Below are 24470 nucleotides of genomic sequence, written 5' to 3' on the forward strand. Positions count from 1 at the left end.
AAAAAGCTTTTGATAATATCCAGCATCCCTTCATGATCAGAACACTCAAGAAAATTGGTCTAGAAGGGACTTTTCTTAAACTGATAGAGGCTATCTACAGCAAACCCACAGCCAATATCATATTGAATGGAGTTAAATTGGAATCATTTCCACTCAGATCAGGAACCAGACAAGGCTGCCCATTGTCTCCATTGCTTTTCAACATTGTAATGGAAGTTTTAGCCACCACAATTAGGGAAGAAAAGGCGATCAAGGGTATCCATATAGGGTCAGAAGAGATCAAACTCTCGCTCTTCGCAGATGATATGATTGTGTATCTGGAAAACACTAGGGACTCTACTACAAAACTCCTAGAAGTGATCAAGGAATACAGCAGTGTCTCAGGTTACAAAATCAACATTCATAAATCGGTAGCCTTTATATACACGAACAACAGTCAAATTGAAAAAGCAGTTAAGGACACTATCCCATTCACAGTAGTGCCAAAGAAGATGAAATATTTGGGAATTTACCTAACAAAAGACGTGAAAGATCTCTATAAAGAGAATTATGAAACTCTAAGAAAAGAAATAGCTGAAAATGTTAACAAATGGAAAAACATACCATGCTCATGGCTAGGAAGAATCAACATTATCAAAATGTCCATACTACCCAAAGCAATATATAATTTCAACGCACTGCCTATTAAAGCTCCACTGTCGTATTTTAAAGATCTTGAAAAAACATTACTTCGTTTTATATGGAATCAGAAAAAACCTCGAATAGCCAAGACATTACTCAGAAATAAAAACAAAACAGGAGGAATCACACTACCAGACCTCAGACTTTACTACAAATCGATAGTGATCAAAACAGCATGGTATTGGCACAAAAACAGAGAAGTAGATATCTGGAACAGAATAGAGAGCCAAGAGATGAATCCAGCTACTTACCGCTATTTGATTTTTGACAAGCCCATTAAAAACATTCAGTGGGGAAAAGATTCCCTATTTAACAAATGGTGCTGGGTGAACTGGCTGGCAACCTGCAGAAGACTGAAATTGGACCCACACCTTTCACCATTAACTAAGATAGACTCTCATTGGATTAAAGATTTAAACTTAAGACATGAAACTATAAAAATACTAGAGGAGAATGCAGGGAAAACCCTTGAAGAAATTGGTCTGGGTGAGTATTTCATGAGGAGAACCCCCCGGGCAATTGAAGCAGCTTCAAAAATACACTACTGGGACTTGATCAAACTAAAAAGCTTCTGCACAGCTAAGAACACAGTAAGCAGAGCAAGCAGACAGCCCTCAGAATGGGAGAAGATATTTGCAGGGTATAACTCTGACAAAGGTTTAATAACCAGAATCCACAGAGAACTCAAACGCATCAGCAAGAAAAAAACAAGGGATCCCATCGCAGGCTGGGCAAGGGATTTGAAGAGAAACTTCTCTGAAGAAGACAGGCGCACGGCCTTCAGACATATGAAAAAATGCTCATCATCTTTAATCATCAGAGAAATGCAAATCAAAACTACTTTGAGATATCATCTAACTCCAATGAGACTAGCCTATATCACAAAATCTCAAGACCAGAGATGTTGGCGTGGATGCGGAGAAAAGGGAACACTTCTGCACTGCTGGTGGGAATGAAAATTAATACATTCCTTTTGGAAAGATATATGGAGAACACTCAGAGATCTAAAAATAGATCTGCCATTCAATCCTGTAATTCCTCTGCTGGGCATATACCCAGAAGACCAAAAATCACAACATAACAAAGATATTTGTACCAGAATGTTTATTGCAGCCCAATTCATAATAGCTAAGTCATGGAAAAAGCCCACGTGCCCATCGATCCACGAATGGATTAATAAATTGTGGTATATGTATACCATGGAATACTATGGAGCCTTAAAGAAAGATGGAGACTTTACCTCTTTCATGTTTACATGGATGGAGCTGGAACATATTCTTCTTAGTAAAGTATCCCAAGAATGGAGGAAAAAATACCCAATGTACACAGCCCTACTATGAAACTAATTTGGGACTCTCACATGAAAGCTATAACCCAGCTACAACTTAACAATAGGGGGAAGTGGGAAAGGGGGGGGTGGGTAGAGGGAGGGGAATCGGTGGGATCACACCTGTGGTGCATATTACAGGGGTATTTGCGAAACTTGGTAAATGTAGAATGTAAATGTTTTGCCACAGTAACTGAGATAACGCCGGAAAGGCTATGTTAACCACTGTGATAAAAATGTGTCAAATGGTTTATGAAGTGAGTGTATGATGCCCCATAATCATATCATTGTATACAGTTATGATTTAATAAAAAAATTAAAAAAAAAAAAAGAAAGAAATAGCCAACTTTTTGGAACAAAACAACAATGCAGACACGAACTATCAGAACCTCTGGGACACCGCTAAGGCAGTTCTAAGAGGGAAATTTATAGCACTGCAAGCCTTCCTCAAGAGAACGGAAAGAGAGGAAGTTAACAACTTAATGGGACATCTCAAGCAACTGGAAAAGGAAGAACATTCCAACCCCAAACCCAGTAGAAGAAAAAAAATAACCAAAATTAGAGCAGAATTAAATGAAATTGAAAACAAAAGAATAATACAACAGATCAATAAATCAAAAAACTGGTTTTTCGAAAAGGTCAATAAAATAGATAAACATTTGGCCAACCTAATCAGGAAATAAGAGTAAAATCTCTACTCTCATCAATCAGAAACAACACAGACGAAATAACAACAGACTCCTCAGAAATCAAAAAAATCCTTAATGAATATTACAAGAAACTGTATTCTCAGAAATATGAAAATCTGAAGGAAATTGACCAATATTTAGAAGCACATCACCTTCCAAGACTTAGCCAGAATCAAGTGGAAATGTTGAACAGGCCCATATCAAGTTCAGGAATAGCATCAACCATACAAAAACTCCCTAAAAGGAAAAGCCTGGGACCAGAGGGTTTCACGTCAGAATTCTACCAACTTTTAAAGAGGAATTAGTACCTATATTACTCAACCTGTTCCAAAAGGTAGAAAGAGAAGGAAGACAACCCAACACGTTCTATGAAGCAAACATCACCCTGATCCCCAAACCAGGAAAAGACCCAACAAGAAAAGAAAATTATAGACCAATATCACTAATGTATATAGATGCAAAAATATTCAACAAGATCCTAACAAACAGAATCCAGCAACACATCAAACAAATTATACATCATGACCAAGTTGGTTTTATCTCAGGGTCTCAGGGCTGGTTCAATATACATAAATCTATAAATGTAATCCAGCACATAAACAAATTAAAAAACAAAGACAATATGATTCTCTCAATCAATGCAGAAAAAGCTTATCATAATATCCAGCATCCATTCATGATCAGAACACTTAAGAAAATCGGTATATGATCTTCGATAAACCAAACAAGAACATACCTTGTGGGAAAGACACCCTATTCAATAAATGGTGTTGGGAGAACTGGATGTCTACATGTAAAAGACTGAAACTGGGAGTAACAGCTTCCTTGCATCTGGGCACTGTGACTCTGGGGAGATAGGACTCCAGGCATCTCTGGCTGGTGGGAACTGCCTATCATCACTCCTATGAGGATACAGGGAGTCAGCGAGAGACTTCTGGACCCCAAGAGGAGGACTAAAACAGTGGAAAACCGGCAAGTGGTCGCGTGTGTTCAATCCGTCTAAACCCGCCCACAACTTCCACAGGCACAAGAACTTAAAGAGCAAGAGGAAGTGAAAGGAAAATTAGGGCAAGGAAACAGATAAAAGAAATCACTCATGAGGAAGAATCAGCAGAAAACTCCAGGCAACATGAAGAACCAGTCCAGAACAACCCCGCCAAGGGACCATGAGGTAGCTACTGCAGAGGATTCCACCTATACAGAAATGTTAGGAATGACAGAAAGGGAATTTAGAATACACATGTTGAAAACAATGAAAGAAATGATGGAAACAATGAAGGAAACTGCTAATAAAGTGGAAAATAACCAAAAGGAAATCCAAAAACAGAATCAAATAAGAGATGAACGATATGAAGAATATAAAAAGGATATAGCAGAGCTGAAGGAAATGAAACAGTCAATCAGGGAACTTAAAGATGCAATGGAAAGTATCAGCAACAGGTTAGACCATGCAGAAGAAAGAATATCAGAGGTAGAAGACAAAGTTCTTGAGATAACTCAGATAGTAAAAGAGGCAGAAAAGAAGAGAGAGAAAGCAGAAGGTTCACTGTCACAATTATGGGACTTTATGAAGCGTTCCAACATACGAGTTATAGGAATTCCAGAAGGGGAAGAAGAATGCCCCAGAAGAATGGAAGCCATACTAGAGAATATTATAAAAGAAAATTTCCCAAACATCACCAAAGATTCTGACACACTGCTTTCAGAGGGCTATCGGACCCCAGGTCGCCTCAACTCTAACCGAGCTTCTCCAAGACACATTGTGATGAACACGTCTAAAGTCAAGACAAAAGAAAAGATTCTGCAAGCTGCCAGGAGTAAGCGCCAGTTGACCTACAGGGGCAAATCCATCAGAGTGACTGCAGACTTCTCTAATGAAACTTTCCAAGCAAGAAGACAATGGTCATCTACCTTTAATCTACTTAAACAGAACAATTTTCAGCCCAGAATTCTGTACCCTGCTAAGCTAAGCTTCAAAATTGACGGAGAAATCAAATCATTTACGGATATACAAACATTGAGGAAATTTGCCACAACAAGACCAGCTCTACAGGAAATACTTCAACCTGTTTTGCACACTGACCACCACAATGGATCAGCAGCAAAGTAAGAACTCAGAAATCAAAGACAGAACCTAACCTCCACACTGATGCAAAAGATAAAACTAAGCAATGGACTCTCACCAAATAAGACGAATAGAATACTACCACACTTATCAATTATCTCAATAAATGTTAATGGCTTGAATTCCCCACTGAAGAGACATAGATTGGCTGACTGGATTAAAAAACGCAAGCCATCCATTTGGTGTCTGCAAGTAACACACCTGGCTTCAAAAGACAAATTAAAGCTCCGAGTCAAGGGTTGGAAGACAATTTTTCAGGCAAATGCAATTCAGAAGAAAAGAGGAGTTGCAATCTTATTTTCAGATACATGTGGATTTAAAGCAACTAAAGCCAAAAAAGACAAAGATGGCCACTTTATATTGGTCAAGGGAAAACTACAACAAGAAGACATTTCAATTCTAAATATTTATGCACCCAATTTAAATGCTCCCAGATTCTTGAAGCAGACCTTACTCAGTCTGAGCAATATGATATCTGATAATACCATCATAACAGGGGACTTTAACACACCTCTAACAGAGCTGGACAGATCCTCTAAACAGAAATTAAACAAAGATGTAAGAGATTTAAATGAGACCCTAGAACAATTATGCTTGATAGACGTATATAGAACACTCCACCCCAAAGATAAAGAATATACATTCTTCTCATCACCCCATGGAACATTCTCTAAAATTGATCATATCCTGGGACACAAAACAAATATCAACAGAATCAAAAGAATTGAAATTTTACCTTGTATCTTTTCAGACCATAAGGCACTAAAGGTGGAACTCTACTCAACAAAAATGCTCGACCCCACCCAAAGGCATGGAAATTAAACAATCTTCTGTTGAATAACAGATGGGTGAAGGAAGAAATAACACAGGAAATCATTAACTTCCTTGAGCATAACAACAATGAAGACACAAGCTACCAAAACCTGTGGGATACTGCAAAAGCAGTTTTGAGAGGAAAATTCATCGCTTTAGATGCCTACATTCGAAAAACAGAAAGAGAGCACATCAACAATCTCACAAGAGATCTTATGGAATTGGAAAAAGAAGAACAATCTAAGCATAAACTCAGTAGAAGAAAAGAAATATCCAAAATCAAATCAGAGATCAATGAAATTGAAAACAAAAGAATCATTCAGAAAATTAATGAAACAAGGAGTTGGTTTTTTGAAAAAATAAATAAAATAGATAAACCGTTGGCCAGACTAACTAGAAATAGAAAAGTAAAATCTCTAGTAACCTCAATCAGAAACGATAAAGGGGAAATAACAACTGATCCCACAGAGATACAAGAGATCATCTCTGAATACTAAGAAACTCTATGCCCAGAAATTTGACAATGTGAAGGAAATGGATCAATATTTGGAATCACACCCTCTCCCTAGACTTAGCCAGGAAGAAATAGAGCTCCTGAACAGACCATTTCAAGCACTGAGATCAAAGAAACAATAAAAAAGCTTCCAACTAAAAAATGCCCTGGTCCAGATGGCTTCACTCCAGAATTCTATCAAACCTTCAAGGAAGAGCTTATTCCTGTACTGCAGAAATTATTCCAAAAAACTGAGGAAGAAGGAATCTTCCCCAACACATTCTATGAAGCAAACATCACCCTGATACCAAAACCAGGAAAAGACCCAAACAAGAAGGAGAATTTCAGACCAATCTCACTCATGAATATAGACGCAAAAATTCTCAACAAAATCCTAGCCAATAGATTACAGCTTATCATCAAAAAAGTCATTCATCATGATCAAGTAGGCTTCATCCCAGGGATGCAAGGCTGGTTTAACATACACAAGTCCATAAACGTTATCCACCATATTAACAGAGGCAAAAATAAAGATCACATGATCCTCTCAATAGATGCAGAAAAAGCATTTGATAAAATCCAGCATCCTTTTCTAATTAGAACACTGAAGAGTATAGGCATAGGTGGCACATTTCTAAAACTGATGGAAGCTATCTATGACAAACCCACAGCCAATATTGTACTGAATGGAGTAAAACTGAAAGCTTTTCCTCTTAGAACTGGAACCAGACAAGGTTGTCCTCTGTCACCTTTACTATTCAACGTAGTGCTGGAAGTTCTAGCCAATACAATTAGGCAAGACAAGGAAATAAAGGGAATCCAAATGGGAGCAGAGGAGGTCAAACTCTCCCTCTTTGCTGACGACATGATCTTATACTTAGAGAACCCCCAAGACTCAATCACAAGACTCCTAGAAGTCATCAAAAAATACAGTAATGTTTCAGGATATAAAATCAATGTCCATGAGTCAGTAGCCTTTGTATACACCAATAACAGTCAAGATGAGAAGCTAATTAAGGACACAACTCCCTTCACCATAGTTTCAAAGAAAATGAAATACCTAGGAATATACCTAACGAAGGAGGTGAAGGACCTCTATAAAGAAAACTATGAACTCCTCAGAAAGGAAATACCAGAGGATATTAACAAATGGAAGAACATACCATGCTCATGGATGGGAAGAATCAACATTGTTAAAATGCCTATACTTCCCAAAGCAATCTACCTATTCAATGCCATTCCTATCAAAGTATCTACATCGTACTTTCAAGATTTGGAAAAAATGATTCTGCGTTTTCTATGGAACCGGAAAAAACGCCATATAGCTAAGGCAGTTCTTAGTAACAAAAATAAAGCTGGGGGCATTAGCATACCAGATTTTATTCTGTACTACAAAGCCATAGTGGTCAAGACAGCATGGTACTGGCACAAAAACAGAGACATAGACACTTGGAATCGAATTGAACACCAAGAAATGAAACTAACATCTTACAACCACCTAATCTTCGATAAACCAAACAAGAACTTACCTTGGGGGAAAGACTCCCTATTCAATAAATGGTGTTGGGAGAACTGGATGTCTACATGTAAAAGACTGAAACTGGACCCACACCTTTCCCCACTCACAAAAATTGATTCAAGATGGATAAAGGACTTAAATTTAAGGCATGAAACAATAAAAATCCTCAAAGAAAGCATAGGCAAAACACTGGAAGATATTGGCCTGGGGGAAGACTTCATGAAGAAGACTGCTATGGCAATTGCAAAAACAACAAAAATAAACAAATGGGACTTCATTAAACTGAAAAGCTTCTGTACAGCTAAGGAGACAATAACCAAAGCAAAGAGACAACCTACACAATGGGAAAGGATATTTGCATATTTTCAATCAGACAAAAGCTTGATAACCAGGATCTATAGAGAACTCAAATTAATCCACATGAAAAAAGCCAACAATCCCTTATATCAATGGGCAAGAGACATGAATAGAACTTTCTCTAAAGACGACAGACGAATGGCTAACAAACACATGAAAAAATGTTCATCATCTCTATATATTAGAGAAATGCAAATCAAAACATCCCTGAGATATCATCTAACCCCAGTGAGAATGGCCCACATCACAAAATCTCAAAGCTGCAGATGCTGGCGTGGATGTGGAGAGAAGGGAACACTTTTACACTGCTGGTGGGACTGCAAACTAGTACAACCTTTCTGGAAGAAAGTATGGAGAAACCTCAAAGCACTCAACCTAGACCTCCCATTCGATCCTGCAATCCCATTACTGGGCATCTACCCAGAAGGAAAGAAATCCTTTTATCATAAGGACACTTGTACTAGACTGTTCATTGCAGCTCAATTTACAATTGCCAAAATGTGGAAACAGCCTAAATGCCCACCAACCCAGGAATGGATTAACAAGCTGTGGTATATGTACACCATGGAATACTATTCAGGCATTCAAAAAAAATGGAGACTTTACATCCTTCGTATTAACCTGGATGGACGTGGAAGACATTATTCTTAGTAAAGCATCACAAGAATGGAGAAGCATGAATCCTATGTACTCAATCTTGATATGAGGACAATTAATGACAATTAAGGTTATGGGGTGGGAAGCAGAAAGACGGAGGGGGTGGGGCCTTAGTGTGTGTCACACTTTATGGGGGCAAGACATGATTGCAAGAGGGACTTTACCTAACAATTGTAATCAGTGTAACTGGCTTACTGTACCCTCAATGAATCCCCAACAATAAAAAAAAAAAAAGAGTGAAACTGGACCCACACCTTTCCCCACTCACAAAAATTTATTCAAGATGGATAAAGGACTTAAATTTAAGGCATGAAACAATAAAGATCCTCAAAGAAAGCACTGGAAGATATTGGCCCGGGGAAAGACTTCATGAAGAAGACTGCCATGGCAATTGCAACAACAACAAAAATAAACAAATGGGACTTTGTTAAACTGAAAAGCTTCTGTACAGCTAAGGAGACAATAACCAAAGCAAAGAGACAACCTACACAATGGGAAAGGATATTTGCATATTTTCAATCAGACAAAAGCTTGATAACTAGGATCTATAGAGAACTCAAATTAATCCACATGAAAAAAGCCAACAATCCCATATATCAATGGGCAAGAGACATGAAGAGAACTTTCTGTAAAGATGACAGACGAATGGCTAACAAACACATGAAAAAATGTTCATCATCTCTTTATATTAGAGAAATGCAAATCAAAACAACCCTGAGATATCATCTAACCCCAGTGAGAATGGCCCACATCACAAAATCTCAAAACTGCAGATTCTGGCGTGGATGTGGAGAGAAGGGAATACTTTTACACTGCTGGTGGGACTGCAAAGTAGTACAACCTTTCTGGAAGGAAGTATGGAGAAACCTCAAAGCACTCAAGCTAGACCTCCCATTTGATCCTGCAATCCCATTACTGGGCATCTACCCAGAAGGAAAGAAATCCTTTTATCATAAGGACACTGGTACCAGACTGTTTATTGCTGCTCAATTTACAATCGCTAAAATGTGGAAACAGACTAAATGCCCACCAACCCAGGAATGGATTAGCAAGCTGTGGTATATTTACACCATGGAATACTATTCAGCTATTAAAAAAAATGGAGACTTCTCATCCTTCGTATTAACGTGGATGGAAGTGGAAGACATTATTCTTAGTAAAGCATCACAAGAATGGAGAACAATGAATCCTATGTACTCAATTTTGATATGAGGACAATTAATGACAATTAAGGTTATGGGGGGGAGGAAAAGCAGAAAGAGGGATGGAGGGAGGGGGGTGGGGCCTTGGTGTGTGTCACACTTTATGGGGGCAAGACATGATTGCAAGAGGGACTTTACCTAACTATTGCAATCAGTGTAACCTGGCTTATTGTACCCTCAATGAATCCCCAACAATAAAAAAGAAAAGAAAAGAAAAGAAAATCGGTATAGAAGGGACATTTCTTAAACTGATACAGACCATCTACAGCAAACCCACAGCCAATATCATATTGAATGGAGTTAAATTGGAATCATTTCCACTCAGATCAGGAAGCAGGCAAGGCTGCCCATTGCTTTTTAACATTGTAATGGAAGTTTTAGCCATGGCAATTAGGGAAGAAAAGGCAATCAAGGGTTTCCATATAGGGTCAGAAGAGATCAAACTTTCGCTCTTCGCAGATGATATGATAGTATATCTGGAAAACACTAGGGACTCTACTACAAAACTCTTAGAAGGGATCAAGGAATACAGCAGCGTCTCAGGTTACAAAATCAACATTCATAAATCGGTAGCCTTTATATATACCAACAATAGTCAAGTTGAAAAAACAGTTAAGGACTCTATCCCATTCACAGTAGTGCCAAAGAAGATGAAATATTTGGGAATTTATCTAACAAAGGACGTGAAAGATCTCTATAAAGAGAACTATGAAACTCTAAGAAAAGAAATGGCTGAAAATATTTACAAATGGAAAAACATACCATGCTCATGCCTGGGAAGAATCAACATTGTTAAAATGTCCATACTACCCAAAGCAATATATAATTTAAATGCAATCCCTATTAAAGCTCCACTGTCATACTTTAAAGATCTAGAAAAACAATACTTCGTTTTATATGGAATCAGAAAAAACCTTGAATAGCCAAGACATTACTCAGAAACAGAACAAAGCAGGAGGAATCACGCTACCAGACCTCAGACTATACTACAAATCAATAGTGATCAAAACAGTATGGTATTGGCACAAAAACAGAGAAGTAGATGTCTGGAACAGAATAGAGAACCAAGAGATGAACCCAGCTACTTACCGTTATTTAATCTTTGACAAGCGAATTAAAAAAACATTCAGTGGGAAAAACATTCCCTATTTAACAAATGGTGCTGGGTGAACTGGCCGGCAACCTGTAGAAGATTGAAACTGGACCCACACCTTTCACCATTAACTAAGATAGACTCTTACTGGATCAAAGATTTAAACTTAAGACATGACACTATAAAGACACTACAGGAGAGTGCAGGGAAAACCCTTGAAGAAATCGTTCTGGGCGAGTATTTTATGAGGAGGACCCCCCAGGCAATTGAAGCAGCTTCAAAAATACACTACTGGGACTTGATCAAACTAAAAAGCTTCTGCACAGCCAAGAACACAGTAAGTAAAGCAAGCAAACAGCCCTCAGAATGGGGGAAGATATTTGCAGGTTATGTCTCCGACAAAGGTTTAATAACCAGAATCCACAGAGAACTCAAACGCATTAGCAAGAATAGAACAAGGGATCCCATCGCAGGCTGGGCAAGGGATTTGAAGAGAAACTTCTCTGAAGAAGACAGGCGCGCGGCCTTCAGACATATGAAAAAATGCTCATCATCTTTAATCATCAGAGAAATGCAAATCAAAACTACTTTGAGATACCATCTAATTCCAGTGAGACTAGCCTATATCACGAAATCCCAAGACCAGAGATGTTGGCGCGGATGTGGTGAAAAGGGAATACTTTTGCACTGCTGGTGGGAATGCAAATTAATACATTCCTTTTGGAAGGAGATATGGAGAACACTTAGAGATCTAAAAATAGATCTGCCATTCAATCCTGTAATCCCTCTACTGGGCATATACCCAGAAGACAAAAAAATCACATCGTAACAAAGATATTTGTACCAGAATGTTTATTGCAGCCCAATTCATAATAGCTAAGTCATGGAAAAAGCCCAAGTGCCCATCGATCCACAAATGGATTAATAAATTGTGGTATATGTACACCATGGAATATTATGCAGCCTTAAAGAAAGATGGAGACTTTACCTCTTTCATGTTTACATGGGTGGAGCTGGAACATATTCTTCTCAGTAAAGTATCTCAAGAATGGAAGAAAAAGTACCCAATGTACTCAGCCCTACTATGAAACTAATTTAGGGTTTTCACATGAAAGCTATAACCCAGTTACAACCTAAGAATAGGAGGAAGGGGGAAATGGAGGGGAAGGAGAGATAAGGTGGGTAGAGGGAAGGGGATTGGTGGGATTACACCAGCGTTGTATCTTACAAGGGTATATGTGAAACTTGGTAAACGGTTGTGAAGCTAGTGAATGATACCCCATGAATATATCAATGTACACAGCTATGATTTAATAAAAATAAATAAATAAATAAAAGAATAATTGGACATCCATATGGGAAAAAGAAAAAAATCACTTGGATTCTACTGTTAGGTTAGGCAGTTAGTTAGACATGGACAGAGTGGATGGTGGATGCTATTTTGGACTGACTTGAGTCAGGTTGGCCTGAGTTATCATGCTGAGTTGTCATGGAAATGGGGCTAATGAAGACACCACAGGTGTGGACCTTGCAGGTGGGTTGCCTTGAGATAGAAGCAATGTCTGTGGGACTTTTTGACAGGGACCTGAAATTTGGACCCTCCACACCTAGCACAATTTCACATTTTATATAAAAATGAATTCAAAGTGTTCATTGACACTGCAGATTAGGCCAAGATTTATTTATTTTTGGTAGGACACAAACAGCTTGGCTCATAAGGAAAAAAATGATAAATTAGACTTTATCACAATCACAACTTTTGCTGTTTGTAAAACTTGTTAAGAAAAGAAAAAAAAGTCACCCACTGGAAGAAAACATTTGTTAAACACCGGGTAAAGGAATAGTCTCCAGAATATATAAATAACTCTCACAACTTAATAGTAAGAAAACAAAGAAACTGATTTTAAAAATGGACACAATGATGGTGTGGAGAAAAGGGAACACCTTTACACTATTGGTGGGATTGCAAACAAATACAGCCTCTTTGGAAAGAAGTATAAAGAATCATCAAAGAACTAGAAGTAGGCCGTCCATTTCATCCTATAATCGCATGACTAGATATCTACCCAGAAGAAAAAAAAAATTATTCTACCATAACGACATATGCACTAGAATGTTATCACAGCTCAATTCAGAATTGCAAAGATATATCACCCAAAGTGCCATCAAAATGTGAAAGGATTAATAAACTATGGTGTATGAATACCAAGGAATACTTTACAGTAATAGAATGATAGACAATTTACGTCTTTCATATAAGCTGGATGGAGCTGGAGAACATTCTACTTAGTAAAGTATCAAGAATGGGAAAGCAAATAAATATTCAACATACACAATACTAATATGAAACCAGTAGATGAACAACTACACTCCCACAAGAGAGAAAAACACAATTAAACTCAAGTGGGAGGAGGTATGAGCGGAGGTGGGGGGTGTGAGCAGAGAGGGTGAGAGGAACATAGGGACAAGGACTGGTGTGCTCTCTTCACAGTTACCATGTGAGGGTTTATAGTACGCCTCCTGGGAGAGGGAACCAGGGACGACAGGTGTGCCCCTGAACAGTTACCATGTGAGGGTTTACAGCACACTTCCTTGGTGAGGGAACCAGGGAGGACTGCTGTGTTCTCCTAACAGTTACCATATGAGGGTTACAGCACTCCTCCTGTGTGAGGGACCCAGGGAGGACTAGTGTGCTCTCATAACAGTTGCCATGTGAGGGTTTACAGCACACCTCCTGGGTGAGGGAACCAGGGAGGACTGGTGTGCTCTCCTAACAGTTACCATGTGAGGGTTTTCAGCATGCCTCCTGGGTGAGGAAACCAGAGAATACTGGTGTGCTCTCCTAATAGTTAGGGTTTACAACACACCTCCTTGTGAGGGAAACAGCGAGGACTGGTGTGCTTTCCCAACAGTTACCATGTGCGTTCTACAGCATGCCTCCTGGGTGAGGGACCCAAGGTGGACTGGTGTGATCTCCTAACAGTTACCATGTGAGGGTTTACAGCACACCTCCTGGGTGAGGGAACCAGTGAGAACTGCTACTCTCCTAACAGTTACCATGTGAGGGTTACAGCACTCCTCCTGGGTGAGGGACCCAGGGAGGACTAGTGTGCTCTCGTAACAATTGCCATTCGAGGGTTTACAGCACGCCTCCTAGGTGAGGGAACCAGGGAGGACTGGTGTGCTCTCCTAACAGTTACTGTGTGAGGGTTTTCAGCACGCCTCCTGGGTGAGGAAACCAGGGAATACTGGTGTGCTCTCCTAATAGTTACCATTTGAGGGTTTACAACACACCTCCTTGTGAGGGGAACACGGGAGTAGGACTGGTGTGCTCTCCTAACAGTTACCATGTGAGGGTTTACAGCACACCTCCTGGGTGAGAGAACCAGTGAGGACTGCTGTGCTCTCCTAACAGTTACCATTTGAGGTTTTCAGCACACCTCCTGGGTGAGGGAACCAGGGAGAAGGCCTGGTGTGCTCTCCTAACAGTTACCATGTGAGGGTTTACAGCATGCTTCCTGGGTGAGGGAAACAGGGAGGATTGGTGTGCTCTCCTAACAGTTACCATGTGAGGGTATACAGCACATCTGCAGGATGAGGGACCCAGAGAGGACTGGGGTGCTCTCCTCACATTTACCATGTGAGGGTTTACAGCACGCCTTTTGGGTGAGAGAACCAGGAATAAGGACCGAAGTGCTCACCTAACAGTTACCATGTGAGGGTTGACAGCACGCCTCCTGGGTGAGGCAACCAGGGAAGACTGGTGTGCTCTCCTAATAGTTACCATTTTAGGGTTTACAACACGCCTCCTTGGTGAGGGAAACAGCGAGGACTGGTATGCTCTCCTAACAGTTAACATTTGAGGGTTTACAGCACTGCTCCTGGCGGATTGAACCAGGGAGGACTGGTGTGCTCTCCTAACAGATAAACATGTGAGGGTTTACAGCACACCTCCTGGGTGAGGGAACCATGAAGGACTGTTGTGCCCTCCTAACAGTTACCATGTGTGGGTTTACAGCACACATCCTGGGTGAGGGAACCAGAAAGAAGGACTGGTGTGCTGTCGTAACTGTTACCGTGTGAGGGTTTACAGCACACCTACTGGGTAAGGGAACCAGGGAGGACTGGCGTGCACTCCTAACAGGTACCATGTGAGGGTTTAAGGCACACCTCCAGGGTGAGGCAACCAGGAAGCACTCATGTGTTCTCCTAACTGTTACCATGTGAGGGTTCACAGCACATCTCCTGGGTGAGGAAACAAGGGAGGACTGGTGTGCTCTCCTAACAGTTAACATGTGAGGGTTTACATCACACCTCCTGGTTGAGGGAACAAGGGAGGACTGGTGTGCCCTACTAACAGTTACCATGTGAGGGTTTACAGCACATGTCCTGGGTGAGGGAACCAGAAAGAAGGACTGGTGTGCTCTCCTAACAGTTACCATGTGAGGTTTACAGCACACCCACAGGGTGAGGGAACCAGCGAGAACTGGTGTGCTCTCCTAACAGTTAACATGTGAGGGTTGACAGCACGCCTCCTGGGTTAGGGAACCAGGGAGAAGGACGGGTGTCCTCTCGTAACAGTTACCATGTGAGGAGGGTTTATAACATGCCTCCTCGTGAGGGAACCAGACAGGACAGGTATGCTCTCCTGACAGTTACCTTGTGAGGATTTACAGCATGCCTCCTGGGTGAGGGAACCAGGGAGTACAGGTGTGCTCTCTTAACATTTACCATGTGAGGGTTACAGCAAGCCTCCTGGGTGAGCGAACCAGGGAGAAGGACTGGTGTCCTCTTGTAACAGTTACCATGTGAGGGTTTACAGCACACCTCCTGGGTGAGGGAACCAAGGGAGAAGGACTGGTGTTCTCTCTTACTGTTACCATGTGATGATTTACAGTACGCCTCCTGGGTGAGGGAACCAGGGACGACTGGTGTGTTCTCCAACAGTTATCATGTGAGAGTTACAGCAAACATCCTGGGTGAGGGAACCAGGGAGAAGGACTGCTGTGCTCTCCTAACAGTTACCATGTGACAGTTTACAGCACGCCTTCTGGGTGAGGGAATCAGGGAGGACTGGTGTGCTCTCCTAACACTCAACCATGTGAGTGGTTACAGCACACCTCCTGGGTGAGGAAACCCAAGAGGACTGGTGTGCTCCCCTGACAGTTACTATTTGAGGGGTTACAGTATGCCTCCTGGGTGAGGGACCCAGGGAGGATGGGTGTGCTCTCCTAACAGTTACCATGTGAGGGTTTACAGCACGGCTCCTGGGTGAGGGGCACAACTATAGCTACTTGGACTCTACCTAACAAATGCAGGCAATGTAACCCAATTATCTATACCCTCATATTAATCTAAAATGAAAAAGGTTAAAAATGGGCACAAGATTTTAACCTACACATAACCAAAATGATACATAGATGGTAAGAAAAAGAAATTATGGAAAGATGCCTACTGTCATTAGTCATTAGGTAAATTTAAATAAAGCCACAACCTAGCTGCCTAAATGCCTAAAATTCAAAACCATCTGATAATCCTAACTGCTTACAGTAAGTGGAACTATCATCCATTGTCAATGCAAATGCAGATTTTTACTGCCAGTTTGAAAAAAAAGATTGGCAGTTTCTTTTAAAGTTATACACACCTTTACCATAGGACTTCAAAATCTCGTAATAGAAATTTACCCCAAAGTAAGGAAAACCCACGTCCATGTGAAGACTTGACTGCCGATGTTTACATTGGTGTTATTTATAAACACTAAAATCTGAAATGTCCAACTAGAAAATGTCCATCAACCAGAGAGAGAATAAGCCAAATGCAGTAAATCCATTCGATTGAATTCTGTTTAGCAATGAAAGGAAATGAAGTCTGATGCATACAGCATGATGATGGGCCTCAAAGTAAGAAGAGAATGAGACATGAAATGAGAGATTCTCAAGTGGCTACAAACCGTATAGTAGATGTCCTTCTGGAAAAGGCAAAACTGTTCACATAGAGAGCAGATTGGTAGACATCAGGCCCTGGCAGTGAAGGAAGGAAACTGATTACAAAGGGCCACAGGAAGTATTCTGCAGTGCTAGAAATATTCTGTCTCTTGCTTGTGGTGTTGTAAACACAAATGTATGCATTTTTCAGAATTTATAAACTGTATGCCTAGAAATGTCAATTTCACAATACGTGCACTATCTCTCAGTAATCTTTATTTTTAAGAAGTTAAAGGTGGCATGCAGAATGAAAGATAATTTTTGAGAGTCGAAGTTTCTTGTTTCTAAAAATGTACACCATGGAATATTACGCAGCCTTAAAGAACGATGGAGACTTTACCTCTTTCATGTTTACATGGATGGAGCTGGAACATATTCTTCTTAGTAAAGTATCTCAAGAATGGAAGAAAAAGTACCCAATGTACTCAGCTCTACTATGAAACTAATTTATAGCTTTCATATGAAAACTATAACCCAGTTATAACCTAAGAATAGGGGGAAGGGGGAGAGGGGAAAGGGAGGGGAGCGAGGGGGGAGGTGGGCAGAGGGAGGGTGATTGGTGGGATTACACCTGTGGTGCATCTTACAAGGGTATATGTGAAACTTGTAAATGTAGAATGTAAATGTCTTAACACAATAACTAAGAAAATGCCAGGAAGCCTATGTTAACCAGTGTGATGAAAATGGGTCAAACGGTCTATGAACCCAGTGTATGGTGCCCCATGATCGCATTAATGTATACAGCTATGATTTAATAAAAAAAGAAAAAAAATGAACTGCTGATATGTTGGCAAGTACAACTTCTGTCTGTTTTGCAGATTTCCTGGAGTTGTTAATGGATTCCCTCAATGATGTGCTTTTAAATACAGATTAAAAGCAAATATTTGTCTTTTAGATTTACCTTCCTTTTTCCTATCTTTCTTTGATCACTTCTCTGTGTAATTTATTTAAGATTAAATAATTTTGTTCTTTGTATTTTTTTTTATTTTTCAACTTGACTATGTTTACCATGTCTTACTTTCATAATCAGAAAAGACAGTACCAGAAATTGCCTTAAGATTACTATTTGAAGATATCTCACTTTCTGGAGCCACACACACATGTGCACACACATACACACACAGAGTCACTTTCTTGCAGCCACCTAATTTAGGTTGCTTCCTAGGGGACTGACAGATGTTGGTCACTGAACAGCTTTGCAACTGAAACGGTTACTTCAAGCAGGCTGTGTTGAAAGTCATGCCTATTTTTGACTTGCACAGAATATGTCTTCACTCATAAAATCCACAATGTGGACTGTCTTATGCTCAAATACATACATCTACTTAAGTGCAAATGAAAAATTCCCATAAGACCTAGTATGCATATTTTGTATAAGATGTGGGCCATTCATAATGCAAGCTATTTTTCTATATCTCACACCATGTTTAAATAGAATTCAGAGAAATGGTAGGCATATTTAAAAAATAATGCCTCTGATGAAAGATAAATTGCAAATTTGAGAGCTATCTTTTTTTCTTTTTCTTTTTTTTTTTTTTCCAGTTTTTGGCCGGGGCCAGGTTTGAACCTGCCACCTCCAGTATATGGTGCCAGTGCCCTACTCCTTTGAGCCACAGGTGCTGCCCCAGAAAACTATGTTTTCTATTATGAAAGAATCACATGAGAATCTAGAAAGTTGGAAAATTCAAATACAAGGTGGCCTTAAAGTTCATGTCCAATTTTAAATTACACATGGACTTTGTGGCCACCCTGAATAACTACATATACCTCTATCTCTCTCCTTCCTTCCTTCCTTCCTTCCTTCCTTCCTTCCTTCCTTCCTTCCTTCCTTCCTTCCTTCCTTCCTTTCCTCTTTCCCTCTCTCCCTCCCTCCCTCCTTCCTTTCTTCCTTCCTTTCATCTATCTTTCTATCTATCTATCATGTATCTGTTATCTATCAATCAATCATTGCCCATATAATTCCTACTCAAGAATAAGATGCTATTAACATTTTCTTTCAGGTATTTTTCTCTATGGATAAACACTAACATATGTATTTAAAGCTCTTCCATCTTTATGTTCCCCTTTATCACTTACATTGGTAAAATAAAACCACAGCTGTGTTCCACTATCTATTCTGCTATTCAGGAAGCTGAAAATTTCTTCTTCCTACATTCTTTCATTACTAGAAATACTTGATGAATTATAAAACACAACTTGGCAAAACCATGTGTCCTTTACTTTTATTTATTTTGTGTTCCCATCAATTTGCTAATTTCCCAACATTTACTGAGCTCCTGTTCAATTTCTCTCCTTTATTTTATTATAACTATGATTGAAAATAAAAGAACATAAATGTTAACAATCTTCTTGTCTCAACATGACTAATCCCATTCATAAGTGAAGTGTTTCTATTAAAATTGGGATTTGTGAGATACAACGTTTCTATTCCTTTAAAATTTTATTTATTTTTTTAAACAGAGCTCCCTCTCCTTATTTTTTTCCCTTTTGGTCTTTCTTTTCCTTGAGATTTCTTGTTTCTGTTTTCTTTACCTATCTCATATCTACAGAAGTTGCTCTAAAGTCTTAGAATTACTCTGCAGAATAATTTAAAATGCCACCATTTCCTCTACAGAGATATTAATGCCACACAAAAAGTGGAATTTCAAGGTGAAAGCAATCTGGACATAGGTTTTAAGAGATATAAAGAAGTTTTCCTGATGAACATGTAATTTACAAATTAGCTCTTTTCAGTAAAGCTACATTAGAAATGAAAATCACTGCATACTGCTGGGAGAATTCCATTCTACTAGGAAATCAAAGCAACACTTGCCTTTCCCGTTGAGGACAAAGACCTAAACAATGATTCACTTCATGACCTTCAAAAAGAAAAAGTCAAGTGTGCTGCCTGTAATAAAATGGGAAACCTAAGAGACAGGTCTTATTACTACTTTGAAGGTCAGCAACTACAATAAAATAAACATTTTTATTAATGAATGTTTTGAAAAACAATTACAGGAGCAAAATAGACAGGAATGACAGTATTCTGAAGAGCCTAGGACACAAATTGTATTTTAAATTCAAAAAGAAATGCATCTCTCATTTTAAAACTAGAGTTCTGCTGCAGATAAGAGCAGCTGATAAGCAGAGGCGATGTGGGCTCCACAGGGTTGGAACCTCCCTACGTGAGTGATTTTGTTTTAGTCGGGGTTAAACAACAGAGAAGCCAATTAAGGACATCTCTTGCTTCTCTGAATTGTTAGTCAAGGTTTCCAGAACCAACATAGATGGAGAATTGATGTATTTAAACAGATTTTTTAAATGCCACATTTGACTTTAAAATTCAGACCTCCTAGTAATACGGTAATATTTCCCAGAAGTAACACTGGGAATCCATTTTTAGGAAATAATCTTAGGGTGTGGTTGTAAGTTCAGCTCCCAACTCTATAAGTCTTTTTAAATTGTATCATAACAACATAACTTTGCTATGATGGTTGTCAGGTTCAGCTTGAGATCTGCCAATTTATCCACGCCTGACCTTCTTTCTGCTTGCCTGAGGGAATCTGAACCCCCTTGGAGAAATGATAATAACATGGGGACTGATAGTTCCTCAGATGCTGCAGTTAATACTCCTTTTGAATACAGAAGGATCCGAAATCTCTTCCACCTGAGGGATGCGTGCAGGAGGGTAGGAATTTTGCTGGAAGTAGGCAGTCAAAGGCTATCATCCTCCAAGAGCATTCAGGGTTAGTGTCAGAGGAAGGGCAGAGAGATGTGTATCAGCGAAGTCAAGAACAGGGGGCTCCATGAACGCAATTTAATATGAGGAATTAGCTACAGGGCTATTTTGAAGAGCAGAGGAAAGTGAGGTAAAATTCACTTTTGAATTCACATTTTACAAAGTGCTTTCTCTGGCTACAGGGCCAGGTCAAAAGAAGATTCACCTCAGCCTGGGAGTTGGGGTCCCCTGGCTGGAGCTGGACCCAGCACAGAGCAGCCCAGAGTGACTGAGCCCTGCGGGGAAGGACTGCCCGGTGGGAGCTGGAGGCACTGAGAGAACTGGCCTCTCACAGGGATGCTGACTGAAGCCAAAAAAGGAAAGCCATCTTGGCTTCTCAGCTCCTTCCACACTCATCCTTTGCCAGAACTTCCTCCTGCTGAGCCTCACAGAAAACAAGTTTGTAAGGGACCATGGGAGTTGTAAAATGCAGGGGCCAGACCAGCAGAGGGGCCTGGAAGGGATCATACCTGAAAGCAAACTGAATGACTAACACTTCACGGCTGAAGGCGCCATCACACAGATTGTTTTGTAACCAGCTCCAGAAGCAAGAAAACTATTGGTTTTGTTAATCTTTTTCGTGATTCTCTTATGTTTCAAGTTCCCAGGCCAGTGACCAGAATTTTGTAACTTTCTGTTGAACTGGAACATTCCTTTTTAAGTTTCTTTCCCAGAAATGGTGGAGCTTCTTTTTTTGTAGGCAAGAGATAACTACAAACCCTCAAGCCACCTGTTGGACTGGAGAAGACTAAAGGAGGGACACTTCTCTGTGAATTATGCCCAAAGACCCACTGAGCTCCCTCCATCCCACTTTGTGCACAAGTTGGAAAGAATGACCAATATTGAGCCTTAGTTCTTTATACTAACATCCCCGCCAGGGAGGGACTTAGCTGCCATTTTTGATCAGGGGGTGTATGTACTAGCATGGTTTCTCACTATGCTTGCCGTCCTACACTTGGCCTCAAACATATATGATGCTAACCCCCCTCAGGCCTTATGCATTTCACCTTCAGAAAAACCCATGACCCTGTTGGTCAGGGAGACAGATTTGAGGCAGTCAATCCCTCCCACCTCCTGGTTGAAGCATCCTCTGCAATAAATCCTCTCTTCCTTAACAATCCTTTCTGTCTCAGGAAGAGGCTTTCTCTGTGACAAGAAACAGAGAACCACCCTGTTGTGGGTTTGTCAACAGCTCCCAGGCAAACTTTGAGTATTGTCTGAAGTTTATCCACAAGGGAGACTTAAGCCTAAAAGAGCAGGATTAACTTCCCGGTTACCAGAAGCTCTGAGCCACAAGACACAGGTTGTTTCCCACAGCAGCATTAAAAGGAAAGAGTTCTTCTATTTGGGGAAAAAGGAAAGTGTTTTTTAAGCAGCATTTAGCAGTTGGTGGCCCACAAGGAGCATCAGGAGAGAGGAACAGTTTTGGGACCAAGTGGTGGTGAGGAGTGAAAGATAAAGGAGGCAGAGGTGTTAGGGGCTTGTGTTGGGGAAAAGCTCGGGTCATAGCAGAGGTGACAGTCTCAAGGCTGACGTAAGAAAAGTAGCTGCACACATACCCATTAAATCTGCAGGAAGGAAGTTGACAGCGTGGACCTGTTTACATAAAATGGTGGAGACAGAATCAGCCTTTGGGAGGTAGAGGATAGTCACTGAAACCTGGGGTAATAGGGTCCCTGTGGCAGTAATAATAATATTAATATAAATAATTGTTAATGTGTACCAGGTACTTAGGTGCTGGATGAGGTGCTAAGTCACTACAGCATCTCATTTAATTCTCACAACAGTCTTGTAGAGTAGATTTCCTTCTTATCACTTTGTAGACCAGGAGAGCAAAGCCTAAAGTTAGGTCACATGGATGGTAAGAGGTAGAGGCCATCTGACTTCAGAGGCTTCCAGTTCAACCACCACACTATGCTCTCCCACTATGGAATCTTTGTGGTGTGATTATATAATTTCATCATTCAGTTCTTCTTTAAAGTGATAAATTTGGAAAATTTTCTAGGTCATTCCCATAACAGAAAGAAGGTTAAGTTTCTCAAGAAGCATGCATCAGCCCCAAAGGATAGGACAGGCATATATCAACTGACACCCCAAGAAGGGGTATTTTGCTCTAATTCTATGTGGCCAGGTGCCATCCATCCGGCTGTGCATCCTGCTCGACTTATTCAGTAATTTGACTCATTGAAACCATGTGCATCACAGCCCACGACTTGGGAGCCCTCTTAAGAACAGAAATAAAAACTCTCTGCAGATGTGACCAAGCTGATGAAAAGCAAGGAAGTTTCTAGTTAGAAAGTACTCCCCATCCTTTCTCACACCATCTGAACTGATAATGTCAGGAAGGAAAACTTTCACGGTGCTTAATAGGAAGAATGTTTTCTGAGGAGTCCAGGCTTCTATAAAAGTGACAAAGATCTTGGCGATAAGCCTGAGCAGCCCAAACTTCATCCCCTCTCATCTTAATGTAGCTGCTGCAATTCAGAATGTCTGTTTCAGAGGCAAGTCAGAATATAAAATCAGCAGTCCAATTTCAGCTGGTAATCAAATGCTGTGGAACTGTTCTTCTTTCATTTGGGTAAAGACACATAAAGAGTTTTACTATGCTTTATACCAAAGACATGAATGAAAAATTACACGGCACTTTAGTTGCTTGAAGGTGAAGTGGAAGCACTCATTCATCTAAATTTTGATCTTTTCTGGTAACTATAAGGATTTATTAGCTAAGACAAAAAATATGAATTATAAACGAAATAATTGATATACTGGACTCCATTGTGATATCTTTGCTTTGTAAAAAGACATTTAAAAAAATAAAAAAGCAAGCCACATATTGAAAGAAAACATTTGATAACTACCTATCAATTAAAAGAATAGCACCTAAAATATGTTAAAAAAAAAAAAAAAACTCTCTCAAGCCAATGATAAGAAACAACCTTATTTTTAAAACTATGCAAAGGATTTGAATAGTTTTCACCAAGGAAGATATGCAGATGAATGAAAAATGCACACACTTATAAACTGACGCTAACATTAAATGCAAGTTATAATCACAGTGAGAGATTATAACACACTTATCAGAATTGCTAACATTAAAAAATCTGATTATCCTAAGTGTTTGCATAATACAGAGCAAATGGAACTTTCATACAATGCTCACAGGAATGCAAGATTTTACTGCCACTTTGGAAAACAACCTGGAAGTTTTTTTAAAAGTAACTCAAAACATTTACCATATTAGTTGCTTATGTACAATATAATGGGGTTTTGGCTCTCAATGTGACTCAGGTTGGTGGTAGTGTAGCAGAGGGGTGGGATGTGTTGATACTTCACCACCACAGAAAAACTCAAAGCCTGTCTCCTAACACCAGGGAATCTGCACCTTTCTGATTAATCAGCCCCATTCTTTTCCCTATCCATACATAACACTATTGACCAAGGCAGAGAGAGAAGTACAGCTTTTGAGTTAAAAGTGTTCAACTGGATCTGAAATTTATTAGGTCAACTCCCTGCCATGGCAGCCCTATATTATATTTTACATTGAAGTTTAATTTACTAAGTAAGTCCTTATCAATCGCTTTACTCATACTATAGGCAAGCACATAAAAAAGAAAATAAAAGACAACTTTAGACTTCTCCACAATAATAACAATTGCATGTTGATTGCACTACAAAAAAGCACTGAGAGCTGTACATGGAGCACCTCATTTATTTTTCACAATACCACTGTCATCTCCATTTAATATACAGGGAAACTGAGGCCCAGAACAGAG

The sequence above is a fragment of the Nycticebus coucang genome, chromosome 13 (genome assembly GCF_027406575.1).
Source record: "Nycticebus coucang isolate mNycCou1 chromosome 13, mNycCou1.pri, whole genome shotgun sequence".
In the NCBI taxonomy this organism is placed as follows: domain Eukaryota; kingdom Metazoa; phylum Chordata; class Mammalia; order Primates; family Lorisidae; genus Nycticebus; species Nycticebus coucang.